Below are 7573 nucleotides of genomic sequence, written 5' to 3'. Positions count from 1 at the left end.
TTAGCTAAAAGAGCTTTGAAACGAGATATAATTTCTATTAATGTTCCACTGGGTAGAGGTGAGGCCAAATGTAGGGAGCCTGATGGGTGGGTAACTTCTGTTGTGGGCTGTGGAGTTGTACTCTGATTTATAGAGGGCAGAACTCTGTGATCCTGGGTGTTCTCAGGTTCTGCTCACAGACCTTTCCAAACTCTCTCTGTCACAGAGAAATCAAATAGACATTTCCCTGGCCTTTCACAAACTCTCAGCTGCTGTCTCTCAGACGGTCTGCCTGTGGATTTTTATAAAAAGTTCTGGGGAATTAGTTTACAGGACGTGTGTTGTGTGAGTGCGTCGGGGTGGGGGAGCTGTCGCTAAGCTGTAGATGGGAGGCTTTGACTCTCCTGCCCAAACAAGTAGATTTGAGCGACTTAAAGAACTTGAGGCCTGTGGCATTGCTCTGTTTGGACTATAAGGTCTTTACCAAGGTCCTCGTTAACAGACTGAAGTCCCACCTGGACTCTATTGTACACAAGGACCAAACGTACTGTGTACCAGGACGCTCAAACACAGACAATCTGTTCATAATCAGGAGAAAGCCTTTGATAGGGGTGGACCATGAATATCTGTTTAATGTGTTGTTTTGGTTGTGGGGAGAATAATGTGGCCTGTGTTCAAATGTTGTATGCTGGGGCTTCATGTATGGTCAAGGTGTGGGGAGGGCTCAGTAGGCCAGTCTGGGTAGGGAGGGGCATTCACCAGGGATGCCCTCTGTCAGGGCAGCTATACACTCTTGTTATTGAGCCCTTTCTGGGCCTGCTACGCAGGAGGCTACAGGGAGTGTGGGAGCCAGGCATAGGGTTGGGGACAGGCATAGCAGTGTCAGCATATGCTGATGACGTCTGTGTTGGTTAGGGATGAGCAGAACCTACAGGCCCTGGAGAATAGTTTGAGGGTGTACGAGGGGGCGTCTTCTGCTTAGGTAAACTGGGGCAAGAGTGAGGCTCTGTTATGTGGGGCATGGAGGGACAGGGCACCTCCGCAGCTTCCAGGGGGGTTGCAGTGGGGCTGTGAGTGGCTCAAGATGCTTGGGGTGTATCTGGGCTCGGAGGGTTGGGATAGGAAGAACTGGGAAGGAGTGTCACAAGCGGTGGTGTCGAGGCTGACGAAGTGGAGGTGGCTCATCTCCCCAAGTGGCATACAGAGGGACGGTGCTGATCATCAACAACTTGGTGGCATCCTCTCCATGGCTTAAATTGGCCATTCTCAACGCCCCGGTGGTCTGCTTGTTGACCTGCAGCGCAAGTTAGTGAATTTTTTCTGGTCAGGGTGGCAGCGTTCTGACTCAGCAGCACAGAGGCTACTGTACCGTACGGAGGTGGGCTGGAGGGAACCAGCATGTGCTCTGTTGAGGAGGGCTGGTGGTTTGGGGCTGGATCAGCAGCTCTTCATCATGCGGCAGGAGAGACTCAATACAGCAGGGGTCTCTGATTTCTATGCTGCAGTACTTAGGGCCGGAGCAGCCTGAGGAGGGTCCACCACCGTTTCCACCACTGCAAGTGACAGCAGAGACTGGGGACTGGCAGGAGAGTCCGGAGGACTTACTGACTTTTAACACTCTGAGCCTGGGGGAGTTTGAGGAGGTGGGGGGTAAGGTGCTGTACACCCTCAGTGTCAAGTTTAGACACATCAGGAGCTTAGCGGGAGTGAAGGGGCATCAGTGGCAGGGGGTTGTGGGGGCTGAGAGCATGGCAGGGTATAGGTGGAGGGTGCTCTATAAGCTCCCAGTGCTGGAATGGTCAGGGGTCCTCCAGTGGAGGGTATTACATGGAGCCCTGGACACCAATAGCTGGTTTGCTCGGGTTGACCTGGGAGTTGGGGAGGGGTGTCCGTTTTCTCCAATGACAGACTGTTCATGATGTTTTTTCTGTGTTGCCAGGGTAATACCATTACTGTTTACATTTTACATTTACATTTACGTCATTTAGCAGACGCTCTTATCCAGAGCGACTTACAAATTGGTGCATTCACCCTATAGCCAGTGGAATAACCACTTCACCATTTTTTGCGTTCAACCACTTCAACAGTTTTGACTGGGCTGAGCGGGAACTGTGCTTCCGCAGAGGAAGGGGAGCCAGCAGGCCAGAGGTGGATGAACGCAATGCCCTCGTTTGGGTGTAGGGACTGATCAGAGCCTGAAGGTACGGAGGTGCCGTTCCCCTCACAGCTCCATAGGCAAGCACCATGGTCTTGTAACAGATGCGAGCTTCAACTGGAAGCCAGTGGAGTGTGCGGAGGAGCGGGGTGACGTGAGAGAACTTGGGAAGGTTGAACACCAGATGGGCTGCGGCATTCTGGATGAGTTGTAGGGGTTTAATTGCACAGGCAGGGAGCCCAGCCAACAGCGAGTTGCAGTAATCCAGACGGGAGATGACAAGTGCCTGGATTAGGACCTATGCCGCTTCCTGTGTAAGGCAGGGTCGTACTCTCCGAATGTTGTAGAGCATGAACCTGCAGGATCGGGTCACCGCCTTGATGTTAGCGGAGAACGACAGGGTGTTGTCCAGGGTCACGCCAAGGCTCTTCGCACTCTGGGAGGAGGACACAACGGAGTTGTCAACCGTGATGGCGAGATCATGGAACGGGCAGTCCTTCCCCGGGAGGAAGAGCAGCTCCGTCTTGCCAAGGTTCAGCTTGAGGTGGTGATCCGTCATCCATACTGATATGTCTGCCAGACATGCAGAGATGCGATTCGCCACCTGGTTATCAGAAGGGGGAAAGGAGAAGATTAGTTGTGTATCGTCAGCGTAGCAATGATAGGAGAGGCCATGTGAGGATATGACAGAGCCAAGTGACTTGGTGTATAGGGAGAATAGGAGAGGGCCTAGAACTGAGCCCTGGGGGACACCAGTGGTGAGAGCACGTGGTGCGGAGACAGCTTCTCCCCCGCCACTTGGTAGGAGTGACCGGTCAGGTAGGACGCAATCCAGGAGTGAGCCGCGCCAGAGATGCCCAGCTCGGAGAGGGTGGAGAGGAGGATCTGATGGTTCACAGTATCAAAGGCAGCAGACAGGTCTAGAAGGACAAGAGCAGAGGAGAGAGAGTTAGCTTTAGCAGTGCAGAGAGCCTCCGTGACACAGAGAAGAGCAGTCTCAGTTGAATGACCAGTCCTGAAAACTGACTGGTTTGGATCAAGAAGGTCATTCTGAGAGAGATAGCAAGAGAGTTGGCTAAAGACGGCACGCTCAATAGTTTTGGAAAGAAAAGAAAGAAGGGATACTGGTCTGTAGTTGTTGACATCAGTGGGATCGAGTGTTGGTTTTTTGAGAAGGGGTGCAACTCTCGCTCTCTTGAAGATGGAAGGGACATGGCCAGCGGTCAAGGATGAGTTGATCAGCGAGGTGAGGTAGGGGAGAAGGTCACCGGAGATGGTCTGGAGAAGAGAGGAGGGGATGGGGTCAAGCGGGCAGGTTGTTGGGCGGCCAGCAGTCACAAGTCGCAAGACTTTATCTGGAGAGAGAGGGGAGAAATAAGTCAAAGCATAGGGTAGGGCAGTGTGAGCAGGACCAGCAGTGTCATCAGACTTAACAAACGAGGATCGGATGTCGTCAACCGTCTTTTCAAAATGGTTGACGAAGTCATCCACAGTGAGGGGGGAATCAGCAGGGAGGAGAATGTGGCAAAGAGCTTCCTAGCGTTAGAGGCAGATGCTTGGAATTTAGAGTGGTAGAAAGTGGCCTTAGTAGCAGAAACAGATGAAGAAAATGTAGAGAGGAGGGAGTGAAAAGATGCCAGGTCGGCAGGGAGTTTAGTTTTCTTCCATTTCCGCTCCGCTGCCTGGAGCTCTGTTCTGTGAGCTCGCAATGAGTCATCAAGCCACGGAGCTGGAGGGGAGGACCGAGCCGGCCGGGAGGATAGGGGACATAGAGAGTCAAAGGATGCAGAAAGGGAGGAGAGGAGGGTTGAGGAGGCAGAATCAGGAGATTGGAGGGAGAAGGATTGAGCAGAGGGAAGAGATGATAGGATGGAAGAGGAGAGAGTAGTGGGAGAGAGAGAGCGAAGGTTGCGGCAGCGCATTACCATCTGTGTAGGGGCAGAGTGAGTAGTGTTGGAGGAGTGCGAGAGAGAAAAGGATACAAAGTAGTGGTCGGAGACATGGAGGGGAGTTGCAGTGAGATTAGTAGAAGAGCAGCATCTAGTAAAGATGAGGTCAAGCGTATTGCCTGCCTTGTGAGTAGGGGGGGACGGTGAGAGGGTGAGGTCAAAAGAGGAAAGGAGTGGAAAGAAGGAGGCAGAGAGAAATGAGTCAAATGTAGACGTAGGGAGGTTGAAATCCCCCAAAACTGTGAGGGGTGAGCCATCCTCAGGAAAGGAGCTTATCAAGGCGTCAAGCTCATTGATGAACTCTCCAAGGGAACCTGGAGGGCGATAGATGACAAGGATATTAAGCTTAAATGGGCTAGTGACTGTGACAGCATGGAATTCAAATGAGGAGATAGACAGATGGGTTAGGGGAAAAATTGAGAATGTCCACTTGGGAGATATGAGGATTCCTGTGCCACCACCCCGCTGACCAGATGCTCTCGGGGTATGCGAGAACACATGGTCAGACGAGGAGAGAGCAGTAGGAGTAGCAGTGTTTTCAGTGGTAATCCATGTTTCCGTCAGCGCCAAGAAGTCGAGGGATTGGAGGGTAGCATAGGCTGGGATGAAGTCTGCCTTGTTGGCAGCAGAATGGCAGTTCCAGAGGCTGCCTGAGACCTGGAACTCCAGGTGAGTGGTGCGTGCAGGGACCACCAGGTTAGAGAGGCAGAAGCCACGCGGTGTGAGGCGTTTGTGTAGCCTGTGCAGAGAGGAGAGAACAGGGATAGGCAGAGGCATAGTTGACAGGCTGCAGCAAATGGCTACAATAATGTAGAGGAGATCGGAATGAAATTAACTAAATATATGGGAAAGGAGAGAGCGGGCCTCCCTCACCACAACTCCCAAATATAACTCTCCCAACTTCCACCTCAGAAACTATAATTGTTGTAAACTACAGCGGTTCAATGTTTCTATGAATAGACTAACTCAGCTAGCTAACTAGGCGCAGCACGAACGGCACGAACAAACTAGAGAGAGCCAAACTAACGTTAACTAGTCACCCATGTCCCGAATTCCCTGAACGACTCGGGCTATCAATATGTAAAAAACAAAACACAAATGTAGGTTATGACTTACCCCAAGCAGCTACTGTTAGCTAGCCAAGTGCAAAGCTAGCCACTGAATTGACTCAGCCAGTTCGCGTCTGTTCGCTAGGTCGTTCCAGCTATTGTTTACTAGTAGCTATCCAGGTAGTTAAAGCTAGCTAAATTTCAAGCACAGTAGCCACTTGCTACCTAACGTTAACGGTTCAGACATTAGGTTAGAAAACAGCTGAATGGTAGGCAATTATTGTATGTAATCATTGTAGGCAGCCAGCTGGCGTAACCACAGGCACTCCCAGGCGTGAAATAACTATACCGTTGCTAATTGCTACTCGCCAGCTAGTCCAGGTGGAGGGTTAGCCAGCTAGCTTCGTGCTACGCCCGGCGCCGCCGAATACAATACTAACCTACAATAATTACATACAACAACCCACGATAGCTACCAACAATACCTAACTACAATCTAAATACATATGTAGGTTATGACTTACCCCTAGCAGCTACTGTTAGCTAGCCAAGTGCAAAGCTAGTCACTGAATTGACTCAGCCAGTTCGCGTCTGCTCGCTCGGTCGTTCCAGCTATTGTTTACCAGTTAGCGTTAACGGTTCAGACAATGAGGTTAGAAAACAGCTGAATGGTAGGCAATTATTGTATGTAACTATTGTAGGCAGCCAGCTGGCGTAATTACAGGCACTCTCAGGCTTGAAACAACTATACCGTTGCTAATAGTTGCCAGTAGCTATCCGCCAACTAGTCCAGGTGGTGGGTTAGCCAGCTAGCTTCTAGCTTCAGCCGAACTCTTTGAATCTGCGTATTCCTCCAGGGCTTAGCTGTCCTGGATCTGCACAGCTCTGCGAGGGCCTGGGATCGGGAGAGACACTTAAGTGTTTTAGTACTATATCTCTTGACACAATGATGAAAATAATCATGGCCTCTAAACCTTCAAGCTGCATACTGGATCCTATTCCTACTAAACTGCTGAAGGAGCTGCTTCCTGTGCTTGGCCCTCCTATGTTGAACATAATAAACAGCTCTCTATCCACCGGATGTGTACCAAACTCACTAAAAGTGGCAGTGATAAAGCCTCTCTTGAAAAAGCCAAACCTTGACCCGGAAAATATAAAAAACTATCGGCCTATATCGAATCTTCCATTCCTCTCAAAAATTTTAGAAAAAGCTGTTGCGCAGCAACTCACTGCCTTTCTGAAGACAAACAATGTATACGAAATGCTTCAGTCTGGTTTTAGACCCCATCATAGCACTGAGACTGCACTTGTGAAGGTGGTAAATGACCTTTTAATGGCGTCAGACCGAGGCTCTGCATCTGTCCTCGTGCTACTAGACCTTAGTGCTGCCTTTGACACCATCGATCACCACATTCTTTTGGAGAGACTGGAAACCCAAATTGGTCTACACGGACAAGTTCTGGCCTGGTTTAGATCCTACCTGTCGGAAAGATATCAGTTTGTCTCTGTGAATGGTCTGTCCTCCGACAAATCAACTGTACATTTCGGTGTTCCTCAAGGTTCCGTTTTAGGACCACTATTGTTTTCACTATATATTTTACCTCTTGGGGATGTTATTCGAAAACATAATGTTAATTTTCACTGCTATGCGGATGACACACAGCTGTACATTTCAATGAAGCATGGTGAAGCCCCAAAATTGCCCTCGCTAGAAGCCTGTGTTTCAGACATAAGGAAGTGGATGGCTGAAAACTTTTTACTTTTAAACTCGGACAAAACAGAGATGCTTGTTCTAGGTCCCAAGAAACAAAGAGATCTTCTGTTAAATCTGACAATTAATCTTGATGGTTGTAAAGTTTCAAATAAAACTGTGAAGGACCTAGGCGTTACTCTTGACCCTGATCTCTCTTTTGACGAACATATCAAGACTGTTTCAAGGACAGCTTTTTTCCATCTACGTAACATTGCAAAAATCAGAAATTTTCTGTCCAAAAATGATGCAGAAAAATTAATCCATGCATTTGTTACTTCTAGGTTAGACTACTGCAATGCTCTATTTTCCGGCTACCCGGATAAAGCACTAAATAAACTTCAGTTAGTGCTAAATACGGCTGCTAGAATCCTGACTAGAACCAAGAAATTTGATCATATTACTCCAGTGCTAGCTTCCCCTACACTGGCTTCCTGTTAAGGCAAGGGCTGATTTCAAGGTTTTACTGTTAACCTATAAAGCGTTACATGGGCTTGCTCCTACCTATCTTTCCGAGTTGGTCCTGCCGTACATACCAATACGTACGCTACGGTCACAAGACGCAGGCCTCCTAATTGTCCCTAGAATTTCTAAGCAAACAGCGGGAGGCAGGGCTTTCTCCTATAGATCTCCATTTTTATGGAACAGTCTGCCTACCCATGTGAGAGACGCAGACTCGGGTCTCAACCTT

The sequence above is a fragment of the Coregonus clupeaformis genome, chromosome 26 (assembly GCF_020615455.1).
Source record: "Coregonus clupeaformis isolate EN_2021a chromosome 26, ASM2061545v1, whole genome shotgun sequence".
Taxonomy (NCBI): Eukaryota; Metazoa; Chordata; class Actinopteri; order Salmoniformes; family Salmonidae; genus Coregonus; species Coregonus clupeaformis.
The sequence above is the reverse complement of the archived record's forward strand: the minus strand, read 5'-3'. Positions refer to the sequence as shown.